This window comes from Tenebrio molitor, chromosome 1 (genome assembly GCF_963966145.1).
Source record: "Tenebrio molitor chromosome 1, icTenMoli1.1, whole genome shotgun sequence".
Classification (NCBI taxonomy): domain Eukaryota; kingdom Metazoa; phylum Arthropoda; class Insecta; order Coleoptera; family Tenebrionidae; genus Tenebrio; species Tenebrio molitor.
In genome coordinates this window covers 19193288-19213959 of record NC_091046.1, presented here as the reverse complement: position 1 = coordinate 19213959, position 20672 = coordinate 19193288, and the positions used below count along the sequence as shown (strand labels likewise).

The following is a 20672-nucleotide window of genomic DNA, read 5'->3' as shown; positions in this document are numbered from 1 at the left end:
TTCTGACAGTTATTATAGGTACTCAACTTGAGATTCGAAAAATTTTTGAGTGACATGCGTTAACCTCATAATAATAAAAGACAAAATGTAATGTCTTGTGCTGACATTAAAGCATTAGTTACACATTTGCATTTTAATATGACAGAAAAGTGATGGCTAGTTTTTATTGCCGGCCATTGTACTGTTGCGAGCAATAAATTTTGGTCGTCAAAATTTGGTTAGATTGTCACAAATTTAAAACATTTCCCTGCCTGATTATGCCCATGTCAACAAAGTGTCAAAAAAATGAGAACAAAATGACAATTAATGTCATACAACATGATGATAGGTTATGAGATTTACGACTGTTTTACAATGGAGCATTTTCGATTGCGTAAAAGAATGACCTTGACGACCAAAATTTATTGCTCGCGACTGTACCAGTTTTTTTTGCTAGTCGACAGTACTATGCCATGAGATTTTTTATTTTTTTATTTATAAAATGGTATAAAGCGCGAAAATAGAAAAAATAGTATAAAAGATTCGTTGCAGAAGGTCCTTCAAGCACTCATTTGTTCCTTAACTCGCCGCTACACGGCTCGTTTCGGAATTTCAAATTCGTGCTTGAATAGATGCCTTCTGCAACTTATATTTTAATATAGTATTAAAAATATTGAGTTGTTTTGCACCCAATTTAACTCCCGTGTGTGAACGGTGTGTAGTACATATGTATTATAACAACATAATATGGTTTAGCAGTTAAGAAGTAGGTACTAAGTGGCTTTTGAAACTGGAAACCCGAAGTAACTTATTAAATAATACTGGTCATTAAGTACAGTTGCGCCCCCTACAAACTCAGACAGTGTGACAAATAAAAAATGTTGGCTGTGTAACATGGTCCTAAAATTGAAGTTTATAAAATGTCACCCAACTGAAAGAAAGTCAGTGGCGTATAAAATAAGGAATTTGAAAAATTGGAAAATTCAAAAAATTCAAAATCAAAAAAATTCCTTTTCGAGAGGATTTCCCTTACCATTCAACGTGGAAACGCTGCAAGCATTCGGGGCACTTTTCCAGATTCCGCAATATTATCGGAAATTTTTGTATTATAAAACAAAAATCTTATGTAATTATGTTATTAATATAAAGTATTTCGTACAAAAATTCAAATACAATAAAGTTAATACATATTTTATTGTATCACCATTAGCATCTATGACCATTTGGAGTCTCCTCGGCATTGACAGAACTGTGCATTGTACACAGTCCATAGATATTTGCCCCCATATGTATCCGAGATACTTTGAATTAATTCTTGATGGTTTTGAGGCAAGATCTTATTATTAACTTCTTTGGCCATGATACCCCAAATATTTTCGATGGGGTTGCAGTCTGGACTTCTTGCTGGCCAGTCTAATGTGGTTACTTCATTATCATTAGCACATTAGCTTGCAAAAAATCCCTTATTAGATGCGCTGTATGAATGGGGCAATTATCCTGTTGGAATACAAAATTATTTCCAAAAACAGGTAGAACTGAAAGTACTCGTAACAGTGCTTGCTCCAGAATATCTCTATAAACTAAAGCCGTCAATTGTTCTTCCACTATAACACATAATCCCGTTCCACGGGAACTCACCCACCCCCAAACATTCACAGAAAAACGTTAGTGCGCTTAATTTTATGAAAAAACTACTTTTTCCCAAAAGTTGATATTGTTTATATTATATGTTGAAAGGCGAAACGCAGTCTTTCCTCTTTATTTGCTTATGACAAAAATTTCTTATTGACTTCACTTCAATTTCATAGTTCACTCTCTTATTCTTTTTCGACTGGTTCTTATGGAACCGGGAAAATTGGTTTCCACTTTTGTTCTTATTGCAGTACTAAAAGGGTGCTCCCTTAGAAAATTAACTAAACGCATATCTTCATCACTTCATTAGATTACCAAGATGCCTACGTTGTCGCTTTCTTCCAATAATTCCAGTTTCCTCAATTTTTCGTTTTGCCAAAAGTATCGTGTTTTTATCAACGTTTATTTCATTTGCGATGTGCCTAATGCTCATACCGTCCTCTAGCCTAGTTCGAATTATCGACTTTTGCAGTTCGTTTAATTGAGGCATTTTGAAAATTGTGCACGCTTCTGACTTAGACATATCGGATAAAAGTCAAATTTACACATTACAAATTTTTTGAATTTGGCAGAATGTGCCAAAAGTCAGTGTCTGAGTTTGTAGGGGCCGCAATTGTACACAGTGATAAAAATTCTAGAGTAAATTTATAAAACATGAATTTGTTCAGTTTTTTTAATCATCATTAGTTTATGTATTTCTGTGTCATATATACATACATATTGGGTGATTCAAAATGATTGTGGCCAAGTATGGCAACTATGTACGAAAATTTATGTGGCAACTGTGTGGATGAGGTAGAGTTGTCATTTGTATGACATTTCATAAGCGTGCATTTGATTTTTTTGATATCATTACACATTGATTTGACAGTTTTCAAAATTGCGCGACTATGAACTGTCAAAGAAATATCAACTCTACCCTACCCACACAGTTGCCACATAAATTTTAGTACATAGTTGTCATACTTGGCCACAATCATTTTGAATCACCCAATACTTACTTACATGGTACAATTCGAGACACGGAATTTCGGGCATCACTGTCAATATACCGTCAAAAAATGTAAAATAGGCTTTACATTATTATTATTAACCTTAATTTTACCGTTTGCGACGATTTTGATTGAGGTGAACAGAAAATAAATTTCAAAATTTGACTTTTGTTGAATGTCACGTTGACAATAAAGAGTGATTTACATCGCAATTTTTTGAAGTGACAGAAAAATGATGCCCGAAATTCCGTTTCTCTATCTGTACATACACTTAAATATAGTGTAGTACATATGTAATTATAAATATAGATTGTCTATTGTTTTGTAATATGACTTAACAGACACATTATCTTTATGGCATAGTATGTACCAGAATAAATTGATGAATTTCGTAGTCACAAGTTGTCTGCTATTTGAATTGAATTTTATGTATGCTGTCATTTTCTTCGTAGCTACGGCGTCTGAAATGGCACGTTGGGCGTGTAATCGACCCGTTACCAACTGCTCAGATGACACAGACCTCCGTTCGTATCGTATTTCACCATGAGATTGAAAATGAAATTATATTTGGATGTTCTTGTTCAATTTAAAAGTGCTTTCCCTTGTTTTATTACGACAAATTTATAACACTCTGCTTAAAATAATATCTACAAAGTGAAGTATCAATTGATCAATTACCATGTATGTACCTAAGTATCGAGAAAACATGCTACTGCTAGGTACTAACTCAAACTGGTTAAAATTTCAGTAATTTCTGAGAACTATAAATTTTGCATTTAATAGATTACTTTTTAAACAGTCCTGTCAGCCAATTGTACCTAATGAGAAAAAATTTCAAATGGACCAATAGCATCAAAATTACACTGACTATTTGCTCGTAGTAGCTAATTACCGCGATAATTTTTTCGTTGTTAAGGTAGCGCAGCGCAGCCATTTGTTTCAATATAAACATTAAAAATTCAGCACCGTCGTCATTATGGAGTACCATTCAGATTTCGCTTTTGAAATTTGACATAGTTTAAAAAATAATCACGCCGAATTACATTTGTGATGGTAATTTTTTTGATTATTTCATTCATCATCGTTTTCGACCAATCGTAAGGCTTTATTTTTTGGATTATAGTGATAATTCGATAATTCGTCAAGTAGGTTTCTCAGATGTTTTCAATCCTATTGCTAAAGTAATAAAATAAATACAGTTGTCAAATGGTATTATGGCGGACAATAAATTTAGGCCGGCAAATTTCTGACATTTCAAAAAAGTCAATGCAAGCGACCATTTATTGTCATTATGACTGATGTGTCAGTTTGTCAAACTGAAGGTTTTCAAGCTGTTTGGCGTTTCCTTCGCCCTTTTCATAACTTACAGATCATGACGCACTAGCATAACTTGTAGTAGCACTTCTCTCTGGTGCACGCTTCTTTTCCCAATTTTAATTTTGATTATCGCTGTCACGATGACAAGAATGACAAAAATCGAAAATGGGGTTAGTTGAACATAATGCCAGCTTCACATTTTGATGTCAAGGCAATGACAGACCGGCCTAAATTTATTGTCCGCCATAGTACTATTTAATTAATGAAATAATCAACCGAATTACACTCAAGCTCTCAAAAGGTAACCACTCGTGTCACTTTGACATAATTTCCCTTCACCTTCGGTGTCGGGAAATTAATACTGTCACTCCTTGTTACCTAGGAGAGCTTTCGTGTTAAAAATTGATCATTTCAGAGCTCTCGTGGAATTACAACCGATAATTTTAATTAGATTAGCACTCATCTTTGTTGCTATAAAGAAATCCCACTCGTGAACTTCGTCCACTCGTGAGATTTCTATAGCAACAAAGATTCATGCATCTATGTAGTTAAAATTATCAAAAAATCACCATCACTTATGTAATTACTGTTGATTATTCGCGTACGGTCGCGATCAATAAATTTTGAAGGCTAGTGTCATCCTGCTGTCATACATTCTAAAACGATCCTTATGTATTAATAACCTCAATTTTGATTGTTGTGTCAATTTTGAAAATGTGAATGTCAGATTTAACGACAAAACATTCCAGAAGCTTTAAAAATCAGACAAATAAGTATATAGAACGAGATTGTAATTAATAAAAAATATAAAATAAATAAATAAAAATTAAAACCTTAATATTTTAAGCGGGTGGCATATTAACACATTGATTTAGAGCAATTTTTTTGATGTGACAGAAAATTGATGTCCAAAATTTAATGCGTAATGGTACAACTGTCAGTCAAAGTCGAAAAAGGAAATTTAAATTGAATTTTATAAATCAAATGAGATAAACGAAACTCCTTACGATGAATTATATAAAATCCGATGTGTTTGACAGTTTTCAAATACATACATAAATGTATATTGTCTTATTTTTCCCCTTATACATATGTATTATACTCCTACATAATAGCCTATTTAGATAGGTACATTAATGGAATTTCATTTTACTTCAATTAAAACTCCATTTAATACTGCTCTAAATAGAAATTAATCGATAATCGATATTTTACTTATAGTACCGAGTGACTATAAATGATTGAAAGAAAATAGTGGATTGGCAACACTGATGCAGTTGGTAGTGCAAGTCTTGTCGTGCATTATCTGTCAGTCATTTCTATTTAGGTTAGGTTAAGTCACGAAGTACATTGTCGATTTAGATTTTTTTGACGTTTGTTTCAATTTTAAAAATTACGTGTGTCATGCCAACGATGTCGCCAACTAAAGATTTCAAATGTGTTACCAACATAACAAAATAATTTTCAATCATTTATAGTCACTCGGTAGTTATTCCATTGAAGGATTTCTTAAAAATTGTTAAGTTTATAACCATACCTAACAATTAAGGCACATATTCAATTTGAAATATAAATATTGATTATTTCAGTAAAGTTAATAGTAACAGTATGTATCATGATTCTTCAGTATGTAAAGAAAAGCGTTAAGGGTGAGATAATGAGATAGCTTACCAGTGTTACAAACATGGAAAACTAAAAAAATAAATATCATATTGTGGAGGTAGAGCTGCTGTCAAGAAAATTTTGGATTCCAGATATTACACGTATCGGTTCCAAGTGAATATTCTTCTGTCAAACAACGACGATAAATTTGTCTGAATAAGATAGAAGCGATAGGGTTTTACCAATTATGAACGTTGTTTCTTCGATGTCACCACAGAACCATGATGGAAATGATAAAATAAAGTGGTTAATGGTCGAGACTCTGGCCAACCAACATGGTGGTATGTGACAGGACGTGATTTATTGAAACGATTGTGCGAGAAAACGCCAGAAACTGAATCACGGCGAGAGATTGATGAGCGTCTAATCTTTAAACACAAAAATGTAATGTCAACGTTCTGGTGTGTTTAGCATAAATACCACTATAAAACGATAAGGATGTGAGAAATTCATTAATTGGATTAAGAATTCTAGCCAAGAAGCTGTAGTAAATTATGATGTTCGCATGTTCACATGTTCTGCATGATCAATTAGCCATTTCACAGCTCATACATTACTAAATTTTTATTTGTCCAGGCATACAAATTGCTAAATCTTTTTAATCCTCCCACTTTAATATAAACTTGCCGTGTCAATCTATTTGTATTTATAAACTGACCATTTAATAACGTTCTGGTTTGCATATACAATGAGGAAAACCGCTAATTTATTACCCGGATACGTGAAGGTTTTAAAACATTCTTGCCTTGTTTATAATTATTCAAGCGTTCTGTACAATTTTACCATTATTGTCAAAAGTCTGATGAAGTTCTAATTCACATAATTATATTCGTATCATATTCGTATGCTATTTTTATATCAAGCAGATTTAAGTAGAACTTTTGTTTAAATGTCAACCATCAGTCAATAGAATGATATCGTATCATGTTCATGATATGATTTATCGTGAGTTTCAAAAGTAAAATAAAATGTGAATTTGCATCGAAATTCTCCGAATAATCTCGGTCAATCTTCCAACCACAGTGAAACGCCTAAAAGGAACATGAAATGACTTTCTTAATCTCGTAAGCGGATTACCTCACTAAAATGGGGTCCGAATTCAATCACAGTAAGCCAGTCTTGGTGTGTCTTTTAGACGTTTTTATGAATTCAAGTCTTTTAGACAGTTACCAATGCCAATTAAATTTTGCTAGACTGAACTTTAATATGCTTACATCTGAAACTTATAGGTACAGACAGATATTATCATTTGCCCTATCTTTATTTATCTATACTGTGTTGTCACTATTCAAAGAGGCTGTTTTTAGCAGATTACTCTGCTATACATTATATTATACAGAGTGTTATGACTGTTATGGACATAAATTATTTAACCACCAATAGAACTCATCAAAATACGCAACAAATTTATTTATTAAAAACTCTCCATATCAAAATTAAAATGAAAATAAATTTGCATCCTAAAACATATCCCTACCTATTTTTTACGTGTTTATTCATAACGAAACACGATAATAGTAGCTAATCGAGTAAAATACCTATTCGAACACAAAAACAATAAAAAAATCATAACTTGAGTTTTAGAACTAAATTTCTACAGATTTAACAGGCACCGTATTTGTGGGCGAATCAGGTATTTCGCGGTATGGAAATGGACCTTTACATGTATCTACCGAGTGACTATAAATGATTGAAAATTATTTTGTTATGTTGGTAACACATTTGAAATCTTTAGTTGGCGACATCGTTGGCATGACACACGTAATTTTTAAAATTGAAACAAACGTCAAAAAAATCTAAATCGACAATGTACTTCGTGACTTAACCTAACCTAAATAGAAATGACTGACAGATAATGCACGACAAGACTTGCACTACCAACTGCATCAGTGTTGCCAATCCACTATTTTCTTTCAATCATTTATAGTCACTCGGTATTATTTTTCTAATAAATGTGTTTATTTAATTTTTATTGACCAAAAAATACTCATCATAATCATAACATGGAAAATAAAACCTATCGGGTTGGCAGCTCTGTATATCAAAAAGTTTGACTTCTTCTGGTGTTACATTTAACTTACTATCTGAATTAAACATTTTTTTCAAAATCAATTTTTGAAGCACTAACAGTGAAAATTTAGCCTAATAAACACAGCAAATAATTTGTTTGGAAAAAAACAAATCCAGAGTCACGCCGTCAAGGAGTTGATTCCCCAGCATATGATCCTTTATTGACGATGTCAAATTCTATAATAAAATGAGTCTGGATTTTTCAAAAATTTAATATTTTGGTCAGCTGAAAATACAATGCAAATATCGTACGGGAGGTATTTTCCGGCGCTCCAAGTAATCAGTCCCTCGGCTGCGCCTCGTGCCTAAAATTAGTTGTCGTGTCGGAAAATTCACCTCCCGTACTCTAATGTAAATAACTATTATTTAATACGATTCTGCGAAGTATCAAATGAGGGGTTGGATAATATAATGTAAAAAAATAGTTCAGAAAAATACATATGGTTAAAATTTATACTCGTACATTATTTATACATAGGTACTATCGCTGGTCCAAAAAAAACTCGTACACAGATGATAGAATAAATCCAAAAATTAAAAATTTGAGTTGTGTAAACAGCGCTTTTTTAATAAAGGTTATATGTGCATAGGTTTGATTTTTTGTTTGGCCAATAAAACGGTACGTTTATGAACACCAACCTCAGCAGCAATTGCCCGTATCGAAATCCCGTCTCTTTACAGATGCCAGTAACTCATACGAGTTACTAAAACTGAGTACTGGATTTTAGTACTCGCCTCGTGTAAATAGGTGTTTTAGTGTTCCAGTATAGTTCTCGCTCCGGTAGCCATTCCAGTCGAGTAAATAGAAAGTTCTATTTTTTAGAGTTTACTGGAGCAAGTGGTACCCCCACCTGACCTTGTGCGACTGTCTACAATACTAAACACGTGTAAACGGCTAGACTGTACCTGTCCGTTTTAGTGAAACTTCTTTTCATTGTTTTGCGGAAGTTTTGTGTATGAAAATGGCTTCTAATTTGAACTAGGATTCAAGAACCAAGATTAAAAATAAAATTAAAAATTTAAGATCAACATACAACGTGTCTCAGAAATAAGTACATTAATTTTAACCAGTGACAGTTCTCGTCAAGAACAACAAAATTTTTATGTACATATCATTTTTTCGAAATATAATTTTCATTTCAGTATTTTTCTATTACCAGTTAAAATGTATGTACTTATTTCTGAGACACGTTGTATAATTAAGAAATGTTAAAGCATGTTGAAGACATTCTCATATACTTTCGATAGTCTGGAACGTCTTCTGAAGCAAGCTCTTTTAAAAACAACTTTCTTTCTTTAAATCCATTTTGAATTAATTGGCTTTCGTAAACTTCTACTTGTAGACGCCAGTTTCTTACGAAACACTCGTTTCCAGTACTCGGTTTTAGTAACTGGTATGTACGAGTTACTGGCATCGTGTATCCGAGCCTTTAAACGTGCATATATTGGGTGATTCAAAATGATTGTGGCCAAGTATGGCAACTATGTACGAAAATTTATGTGGCAACTGTGTGAATGGGGTACAGTAGACATTTGTATGACATTTCATAACCGTGCATTTGATTTTTTCAATTCCATTACACATTGATTTGAAAACTTACAAAATTGCGCGACTATGAACTGTCACGGAAATGTCAACTCTACCCTACCCACACAGTTGCCACATAAATTTTCGTACATAGTTGCCATACTTGGCCACAATCATTTTGAATCACCCAATAGTCTGTTTTTAAATTTCAGTTAAACCCATTTTTTCGCACTGACACTGACAATAACGTTTGACGTTGTAGGTTGTAGACTTTGATTTACAATACTAAAATTTTGGCTGTATATATACGAGTTTTTTTTGGCCATAACGCACTTTACTGTATATGAGTATGTATAATGGGTGCCCCAAAATTCGCGGAACAGTTTAGCAGTAGGTACGTTCTTAATAAGTGATTAAAATATCAGGTAAAAATGTTTAAAAAATCAGTCTTCTTTTTTGTAGAAGATATGGACCTATTTGTTACACTAAATGTGGCAGCATCTAAAAACATTCTATGTGTCCCAATAGTCTGCAAATATTTAATTTTTGCTGTATCCATGGAAATGAGAGAGAAAAATCAAAGCCATGTTGTACGCTATTTGAGGTAAAACGGACATAAAATTACTACTCGGAAATGCTGGAAATAATTGCAAACCTGATCACAATCGTTTAGCATTATTATGCCACTGGCTAGTAAAAGACAAATAGTCAAAATCTTTTTTAATATTTAAAATAAATGAGATCAAAGCAGCATCTTTTGAGTCCCCATATCTTCAAATCTAAGAGGTATAGATTTTTTAAAATTATTTTTCTCATTGTTTTCTAACATGAGTTGACATTGCTTCATTGAGTTGTTCCGCGAATTTGGGGCACCCAGTAGTATGTAACTACTTAAAAAATATATTGTATATAAACTCTTATTTATATCGTAATTTGTTTGTATACATGCGGTCGCTGTACTCATAAACCCCTAAATTGCCTTTAAGTTATTAAATCTAATAATGTAGATGGGAAAGTGAGTGTTGGTCAACGCGGCGGCTCAGTTTACCTCCTGCTAATAGTCTAATGCCCAAATCAGTAATAGAACACTTGCGCGCAAATGGGAGATTAATATGTATTTCGGTTACATACCTACCCTTAGTGACATTGGGTTTTTCCCAAAACAAACCAATGTCGATTTCACATAACTCAATGGTAGTTTAGGAAGACTTAACATTAATTAGTACTGGAATGGAATACAAAAGAAATGATTCTGAAAAGTCGCAGGGGTTACCATGGACGTTTGGTTTACTCTTTTTAGATCCTCACGATGTCGACATTTCGACAACTATTTTGTCGAAGATGTATATGTACTCTGAAATGCCTCAAAATGAAGAATTATTGGCTATAATTGATTGCTGTAGAAATATTTGCTAATTCTCTTTTCACTTCAAACATTAGTATGGACATTTTGTTGTAAGAATACAAAACTCACTACAAATGCTTGGGCATTTTTTCACTCCTTTTAATGCAAATTTCTATGCTTCGCACAGATATTTACAGATTTAGGGATATGTTAAAAGATATTCTTACGATTGAACACTTTCTTATTAAAAATTAATAGTGTTTCAACAGAAATAAGAGTATCAGCAGATTTGATTTTATGAAGAAATAAAATAATTTCAGTGATACAGGTATGTGCATACACTCGTTTGCTAATATGAAAATAATTTTATTGAGTGTCTCTTCATTCGGGGTAATCTTAAATTATAATCAATTAGGCGCGATTGAGTATTCTGATGACCAGGTAGGCAGCTGTCTTACAGGATAGGATTAACGCTACCCACAAGTTTTTCTGAGTGCGCCAAGTGAACCATGCCCGGGAACACTAGTGACAATGCTAGTGGTTAAGCATTCAACATTTAATCCTTTCTTGACAGGTTTTAATTCTCAATGGTGTTTTAGGTAAATGATTTATCGAACCAATTATGGGATTGTCAAAATTGTATTGTGACGGGTACACCAGCTACAAGTCTAAATACAGGGGGTTTAAATAAGTGATACATTATAAAAAAGTAACCGTTAAAATACGGAAAGATTATTATTATTACACACATTCATCCGAACCAAACCGAACCGAAGTGACTGAGTTAAAATAATTTGTTCAAATTCTTAAAACAATAAACAAATGAAAAATAACAATGACTTGAAACAAAGCAATTTAAAAAAATAAGGGTACCTTTACCTTTATCGCATTAGTTGCAGACTCCACACTCATACTGTACAATTTAGGAGTAAAAAATGAAGCATGTAACAGAATCTACCGGAGGAAAACTAACTTTAGTCGACGTAAACAACTAATTAAAACAATGTCTGGCTAAGTACAAGGAAAATTAATTACCGCGTTACGTACGTACCTATGAAGTTTAATTTCGCGTTTCTACTAGGTACATAATTAGCAAGACGTACATTTATTACAATTTTTCAGTTCTAGTGAAATTTAAATACCCATCTGTTTTTAGGTATAAGACAAAACAAATTGTTTATTAAAAATTTGTATTTGATTTTAACTACAACTATAATGATTCTGAGAATTTGTCTTGTAAATAACATCGTGTTGAAAGTATTTTGTATTGGTTAACGCCATTCATACGATTTTCTGATCTTAAATATAAATTACTTCTGTATATTTTCGGTAAATCTGGCATAAAAATTTTGATCATGGTATACAATTACCGAAAGCTAATTTTACGTTATATGAAATAAGATCCATACTTACGTAGTCTGATCATAATGTTGTTGACAGTAATTATGTATCATACGCTGAGATATCCTATCATTAAAACACAAGAAGAGTTGACAGACACAGCCGTGCGCAATTAAGTATGGTCTCGTTACATTTATGACGAACCTAGACCATGAAAGACGTTGAAATAGCGTCGTGGCGCCACTTTCACTCAATGCGACGCTGATTAATGATTTCTCGATGTGTAATGTAATAATATTTTATTATCCACAAATAAAGGAGAACAAAATGTCTCATAGATCATAATCAAGATTATGGAATATATTTCAATATTTGATTTACTTTATGTTCAGATACTTTAATGGAACACTAAATGTTAGATGATTATTCAAATTTCCAGATGTTAACCACTTAAATAAAAATATTTAGTACATAGTATACATATGTACAGTCACTTTTCTGGAACTGCGATATGTTGATAGTTAGATCTATTGTTTCGCGTACAAAAATTGCGATTTTTGTGTAACTGTAAAAATCAGAAGCTCCCTTTGCACAGTTACGTGCATTTGTATGATCAAAAAATCATGAGAAATAAAAAAATAGACACTTTCCGACTGCAAATTGAAAATCAGTGAAAGCTTTAGAATTCATGGTTTTAGTCACTTGGTATGCAGCACATAAACCAGGACTGTGTTGTGACTGTGCCTGTCGGTTAGTAACTAGCGTTTTCCCCGTTTCCCTTGTTTGGCACGTTTATCAACTGAAGACCACAATTTTTCATTCCTCTTCGTAACATGAATAAAACTTATTCGTCCCTTTGTGCGTCAGAAGGCAATTTTTCATTTTTTAATTATCAAAATCTAAATAGCACGTAAAATTCAACCGAAATAAATATTATTATTTATAACCTCACCTTTATTTTAAGATTCAGACTAATCGCTGCAATTCTTCCGAAAATAACTTGACGTTTTAATCTTTGTTTCCACTGGTCCTGTAACAAAAATAATATTGCTACATTAACTATCGTCACAGAACAATTAACGAGTTCTATAAATTTTAACAATCAGTAACCTGAGTGAGTTTAACATTTCACAATTGTTCTTAATTTGTGAAAAAGATTTTCTTTGAATAAATACATAGTAATAAATTTCATTTAATTTCATAACTTCAATAATGATGTTTCAAGAAAGTCGATAATAAATATCTACTTATTGAGGAACTCAAAAATTTATCCACGACAATATACATATAGCTACGACATAAAAGCTTGAGTAACTTCCGGAATCGTTAATATAGAATCATTTTGATCAAAAATTAACTCGTTATTGTGTTTTTATAAAATTAGAAAACTCTAATTGCACCTAATCAATACTTTTCCTCCGGATAAATTAAAAATTATGGCCAAGAATGTCAAATGTAACGTACATACGTCTGTTAAATTATTTTAAAAGAATTTTATAACAAATGAGTGGCCAAATTTGAACCTGTACGAGAAAAAAGTAACCAGAGGATGAGTTTCTTAGTTTGTCTTTGTTAAGATTTTTCAGTTAACATGAATAATTCTGTGAAAAGTAAACAAGGCAAAATTAATATTGCTTCAGATCAATTTTATAGCAGTATTTGTTCTCTAAAATATAGTAAAAAGAAATCGCTGAAATAATTCATTGATTGTAAAAGGTTAATTTACTAATATTTTGTACATTCAAAACTTACCTGCATTAAAATCTGTGTGTGGGAGTAGATATAATTTTCGTAATATTTAAAAAAAATATCTTAAGTTTCAACAATGTTAAATTTTAAATACGGAACAAGAAAGGTTTCCAACTACATAAATTGAAAGATTTAAATATGTAGTAAGTATCTTATTGACACGAAATTATGTAATTTGCAATCTGATCAATAGTGATTATTAGCCGTTCACGATTGTTTTAAACACCCAGCAGGCCAAGATCTTTGTTTGTTAGATTGGCGTCAGGTCCTGTCATATAACGTTTCGTTTTTAAATATTCGCTTTGTTGTCAATTCCGTCATTAATTTAGTTCGTAGTAATAATTTACCCGTTTTAATACATTAGGAATGTTCTTAAACGAGAACTGCGCTACAAATATGTATGTTTCATTTCAATTAAAGTTTTAAATTATTGTTCTTAATGGGTTCACTTATTTAAAAAGGTAGCAAACTGGCAGCAACGTTCGGTTCAATTATAACCTAAAATAGATTTATTATGACAAATCACAATATTGCCAACTAAAATGTCAGATTTTCATAGATAGTCCGAATTTGAAACAATCGTGAATGGTATATAATATAAAAAATGATATATGCAATCATCTCGAATAAGTATATTATAATAATCAAATAATAATTTCTAAAACAGATCATATTTATAATACCTCCAACCATTTTTAAAGGAAAATACTGAAATGTTAAGATATTAACATGACTGGAAATGCCATTTTCTATAACAGAAACATTTTGACCAAACTTGGTTCTATGAAAAAATGAAACGAAAGTACATATTTAACTTGCTACACTGGTAAAACTAATACTCTAATATGAAGTAACTTCATGAAATCGATACAATCAGTAGAGTTATTAAATTGTTAAAATTAAGTTAAAAATGAAATTTATTTTGACTATACTTATAGGCAAAATTAAATTCGTCGTTAACTTTTCTAGAATGTAAGTTAATTGAAAACCAAATAACGAGCTTTATTTTACTCGTACATACAATTTGCGAATAGAAAATAATAAATAATAACCTTAAAACAACAAACACAGTAAATTATATAGGTTTGTAATATATGTATTATATATTGATTAAAAATGTTTTTTATAACTGTATCGAAAATGAGGAAATCGAATTCGCCCTAAATGTATTTTTAACTTGACGGTTTTTGTCAAATGAGTGAACGATAGTTCGTTCGATTTATCATCGTACACGCCATAACGCCATTATGTAGACATCCTAGGCAAATGACCAACAGTAACTTTAAATTAACGACATTCTCAAATAGACATTTTCATAAAAATAATGAAGCCCCTTTTTTAAATCGGTGAAAAATATATTATAATTATAGGTAGGTACTATCGCGGCCATCCAAAAGTGAACGTTTTTTTTATAGTTTGATTTTTACTTTAAATCATAGGCGTTCTAAAATGTCAAAGTTTGACACTAGCGATAAAAAAATTATTGAAACAATTTTTTTTAAATGCAAAGCTAGAAGAAAATTGGTCTTTGACTGCTGTGGCCAGAGAATTATAGTTGTCCATTTTCTCTAAGGTTATATTGGCGTGGTAAAATTATCCCATTGTGTAAAAGTTGATTTGTCTACAATAGGAAACATTTTGTGGTTGTAAAGAGCAGGCAAATCCGGCTGGTTGTTTCGTTCAGAGTTTTTTGATTTATTGCAGGGGCGCGTAGCTTCTGAAACCCACACAAAAGGGCAGCTTATTAGGAGGTAACTACTTTTACGGCCCCAATATAACCTTAGAGAAAACGGACAACTATACATTGCAGCAAGACTTGCATCTTCAATTTAAAGAGGCGTTGGCAAGAAAACAGGCTTGAGAGGCCAATACGAATAGGTGTTGAAAAGGTTTCTTTACTAAAGTTTACTTTCACTTTAATAATGTATTAATTATTTTCAGTCTCATTTTTATTGAAAATTATTTATTACAACTTTTTATTATTAAAATAGTAACGCCTGCTGCACGAACGCCAATGAATACAGCCTGATTTAATCTAACGAAAAATACGGAAATTTTCGCAAGCTATCGTTCACTTTTGGATGGCCGCGATTGTACCTGCTTGTATTTGGTTATTTAATAAAGTTTCTTCCACAAGCATTAAATTAAGATCATCTTTCTTTCACGCTCTTTAAATATTTAATGCAGCCATCCTCATCCAACAAATTTATATGGCCGTGTAAAGAATAAAAATATACATGGACAATTTATTTAGTGTTTCCGGATGATTCACATGATTAGAGTACAAGACCTCCATTAGAATTTCCACAGAAGAGCCAACGTGTGATTTGTTTTCCGAAGAGAGACAAAGTACAGGCATGTATGAGTCGTTGACGGATTTATGTGTTTATGAAAACAGACATTGGGCGTAAAATATAAACAAATTTCCTGGTTCTCAACAGTCTCAACAACTTCAAACTTAAAGATGTTGACTATTGCATGTCGCTATAAGTTCATGTTCAGGCCAATTCATTAAATACCTGTAGTTTTAGAACTTATTATTTTCCAAAAAAAAAAACAGACTATTCTGCCAACTATACTGGGTGCCCCAAAATTCGCGGAACAACCCAATTAGACATTGTCACTCTTAGATTTGAAGATATGCAGGCTCAAAAGGTGCAGCTTTGATCTCATTTATTTTAAATACTAAAAAAGATTTTGACTATTTGTCTTTTACTAACCAGGGGTATAATATTTCTGAACAATTGTGATCAGGTTTGCAATTATTTTCTTCATCACTTCCAGCATTTCCAAGTAGTAATTTTACGGCAACATGGTTTTGATTTTTCTCTCTCATTTCCATGGATACAACAAAAATGAAATATAAGACTATTGGGATACATAGAATATTTTTAAATGTTGCCACATTTAGTGTAACGAATAGGTCCATATCTTCTACAAAAAAGAAGATTGATTTTTTTAAACATTTTTACCTGATATTTTAATGACTACTTAACAACGTACTGCTAAGTTGTTCCGCGAATTTTGGGGCACCCAGTATAGTATACATAATTTATAGGTTAAACAGCGTATTTATTATACAGAGTTCTTATAAATGTTTTTAACATTGTAGGTGGCTGGCTGTGCGTTATGCCGCTACGCCAACTAGATGTTAGAAACATTTATAATAACCCTGTATACGTAGCAATAACGACATTTATATGTTCGCATGAATATAATTGTGAACGGATTTTGATAAATGTCACAACTTGTCAAAACGAAACGTCAAGCTAATTTTAAAGGTTTTAAGCGATTTGGAGCCTTTAAGGGGCTCTTCGAACAAAAAAACGTTGTATTCAACTCGTTCGTGTGTAAATTGGGCCTTTTTTGACACGAGTGGGCATTTAAAACGCTCGTTTCACTCGCATTTTAAAATGGCCCACTCGTGCCAAAAAAGGTCCAATTTACACATAAATTCGTCAAATAAACCACTATTTTGTATGGGTTGATTTAAAATGGAAGATTTATTTTAATAGACCAAATAATTTAGAATTTGCCTTGAAATGGAACAAATAATCCCTGGGTGCAGTGTACAAAGTGTCGGTGAGTGCCAAATGGTTAGCCGGGGACAATTTCAACATTTGCATTAAATTTTATTGTTAATCTTAGATGTTTGTTTGTTTTTGTGTTAGGTCAATTAAAGCTTTTACATTAAAAATTAAATTAAAATTTTGAAGTAAAATTTGTCATTTTCTCAGAAAAATTGTTATGTAAGGTACCTACTAAATTTTTTCATTCATCGTTTAGAAAAAAGTGGGGGTCATTTAAACAAATTGCGCGTCACAGGATGACACTTTTCAAAATAAAATCCACGCGTTCGAGTGATTTTCTTAAAAACGTGACATAGCGCTATTATGAATTTTGTTCCAAACTTTATGTTCACACTGTAGATACGCTCCAGTAGCACTATAATTCAAAGTTACGTTATGTGAATCTTAATCTGTCGTTACGTGTTCTAATGTAAAACTGCGCCAAACTTTCTTGATGTTTTTGTTATTCACAGTTGCTCTTAATCATAATTTTTTTGAAACAAGCAGCGTTCACATAAGTAGACATTAAAATAGAAATTAATGATAATTAATTAAAGGCGTAATCATTAATTATGAAACAATTTGCGACATTTTTTTCATCATACGATTCGAAGAAAATAAACTCATCCTTTTAATGATTGTGTTGTAGGGTACATTGTAAATTAGTTCAATTTAAGTTGTAGCTGTTAAGCTGGAGTTGTACATTGAGTTTCCAAGTATGTATGTACATATTACGCTCACGTGGCCACTGACTAGACCGAATTTAACCTTAAATTTCATTGCTTCGATAAATACTTCTTTAAACTTGCACTAATGAAAAAATCAGCAAAATTATTATCTACTTCTTCACATGCAAAATGATAACATCTTTGTTTTAAATAATTTCATTGTACTGTATGCTCATTCATGTATACCATACCTTGTCCGACGTGGCATTTGCAAGAATGACGCAGTTGCGTGACCGGTCTCACTACGTCATGAGAAGTCACCCTCGCTGTGGTGCCAGTGAGCCCCAGTTGCAGAGTAGCCCTCTGCCGAACATTGAATAATCCAATTCCATACGGGTGATATATTAATTTCACACGCATATACACGTATTTTATGTCAAATTCATATATAAAATTGGCCCGCAAATTACGAATATGGTGCTAATCGATGCCGGTTTATGACTTAATTTTGTCAACAAATTGCGTGATACCAAACCAGCATCTAAAAATACTGATTCTTGCAAAAAAATGTTGACGACATTCGCGTGTTAAATGACAATCATGTACGATTATGAAAGATTGTGACAAAAATATGAATAATTAATTCGTAATAAAAAATACGGTACTTTGCTTTTGCAGGTTAAGACTGAGGTTAGTTCAAAACGGCATAATTTAAATCCCCTGAAATAAATTCGATTCATTGTTTCGACGGGAGGCAACATTGAGATGCAAAGCAGGCTTTGATCCTCTGAGGAGTGATGGGTTCTGACAGGCTAACAAAGCCCGTTCACGCATTTGGGGCAAGGGAGAAGAGCTTTTATGTCCTCTTCACCAAAGAGTGTTATGAGTTTTAAGGCTTTATAAGCGAATCGTATTTTCACACGCAATTTTAAAATACAATTGCTGGGATAGCCTTCAGTTTGCCGCTAAGAATACTTAGATTTATTAATCCACTCTGATCATAAAAAAATATCCATACTAAAATTACATATCTATAAGTAAATCGTGCTGTGTGATCAAGAGCTTTGAAATGTCATTTGTTCCATTTAAATACATACATGCGTCGAATGACAATTCAAAGCACCCTTGATCTGAATTTTATTTGATCATATGATACAATAAAAAAATCCACAAAAGCTGCGAATTACAGTCGATAATTTATCATGTAAAATTTATTTAGAGTGTGAAGGATGACATTCTCTTTATAGGATGATGGATAGCTGTCTCACATGCGGTTCTAAGTGATATATTTTTATTTATGTGACAGGAAATTTCACTCCAGATGCGACCAAATTTAAAACAGATTTTTGCAATCTAATTCAATTTCTGTAAGTAAGAAAGATTCCCAAAATTTTTATATTTTTATTTTGAAAATGTAAGACTGATTTCCACAAAATTTCTTTTCTAAAACTTTTAATTAACAAACAGTACTTAACAAAAATATGATTTGTCTACGAGATATCCATTGATTATTATCTTTATTTATTGAAAATATAAACAAATTCTTTTGACAAGACATCAAGAATCATTTCAAATATTGTGAACATTTTCGCGTTATTGCTTTCTCTGTAAGCAAATCTTTACCAACCGACGGCAAAAAATCCTTTGATCTCTCATAAAACTGCAAGCCACTTCTGTACTTCTCTAGTCTTTTCATTTCACTTACATTGGCACTTGTAGACCTGACGTTCTGGTAGGCATGACTACGCAATACCGAGGACGCTGTTATTACATCAGCTTACGCTTGAAAAACGACGCCACTCAACGACGCCTGTACATGAGTTATGAATTTTCTGAATCGCAAAATCTCATAAAAAAGGATAAAACCCGAATGTTAGTTATATTACTAGATATTTTAAAATTATTTTCTGAAGCTACAATCTTTATTTTTTGAAAAAATGGGGTAGTTAAAATATTATATTTTGTACCTACCAACTTTTCTTACTTTTCCAACATTATCGTTTGCGTACAATTGAGTGTATTAATTGAGACTGAAATATTTATGAATTAGGTCACATTCGCTTACAAATTAAAATACAAACAAACTCAAAATTTTTAGTGAAAGAAAACGTTTTTTTTTTTGTTATTCAAATGCGCATATTTCAAGTAGTGGCAAATCTTTAGCCGATAAAAATCTTAATAAAATCACGACAGTGAAATTATACTAGCAATAAAGTGTTGTAAATTATATTTTGATATGTCGGCCACTAAAGAATTTATTTTTGTGTGTTCATGGCACTGATAAGATAAACTGTTTGCGTATCTATATTTTTCTATATTATCTAAAATTTTTCGATACATATAACTTGAATAAGTAACGTATGGTTTTCAATATTTTGCTACTTTTATGAGGTTAAATAACAAACAAAATGACTGCGTTGGTAGGTATCGGGTGTTTCCACAATCGACTTTTCAACGCTTATCACGAGGTGAAATTTAAAAAAACACCCAATATTTACAAATATACTACGTGTAATTAACTGACATTTAGAGTAAAATAAAAACTGACCATAAATTAATTTGGTATAGACAATATTATTCTGATATTGTTCTTTAATAAATTCATCGTATAAATGCAATTCTAATCTATACCTATGTATATTTCACGCAGACACAGTTATAATAAACATTCCAAATCAATATTTGATTGTTAATTATTGATTATTAATTAACTACAAAAATAAAATATGTAAAGTTTGTTTAAGGATGAACTGGAGTAACATTGAAAAATGGCGAAATTTGCTTAAAATTGGTACAATAGTCCTTTCATCCATTCTAAAG

The 20672-nt window shown here is 32.0% G+C and overlaps 1 protein-coding gene across 4 annotated transcripts in view; it reads right to left on the bottom strand.

The window, feature by feature from the left end:
• The window catches only part of fz2 (frizzled 2), a 76827-nt gene that overhangs the window by 30055 nt on the left and 26100 nt on the right, over positions 1–20672 (bottom strand). For 3 of the 4 annotated variants that reach the window (XM_069038334.1, XM_069036181.1, XM_069037600.1), the window contains exon 2: positions 12819–12896. The exons of the other annotated variant lie outside the window; for it this stretch is intronic. The gene's annotated coding sequence lies outside the window, so the exon portion shown is untranslated. The remainder of the gene's footprint in view (positions 1–12818; positions 12897–20672) is intronic. 4 annotated transcript variants of the gene reach the window in all.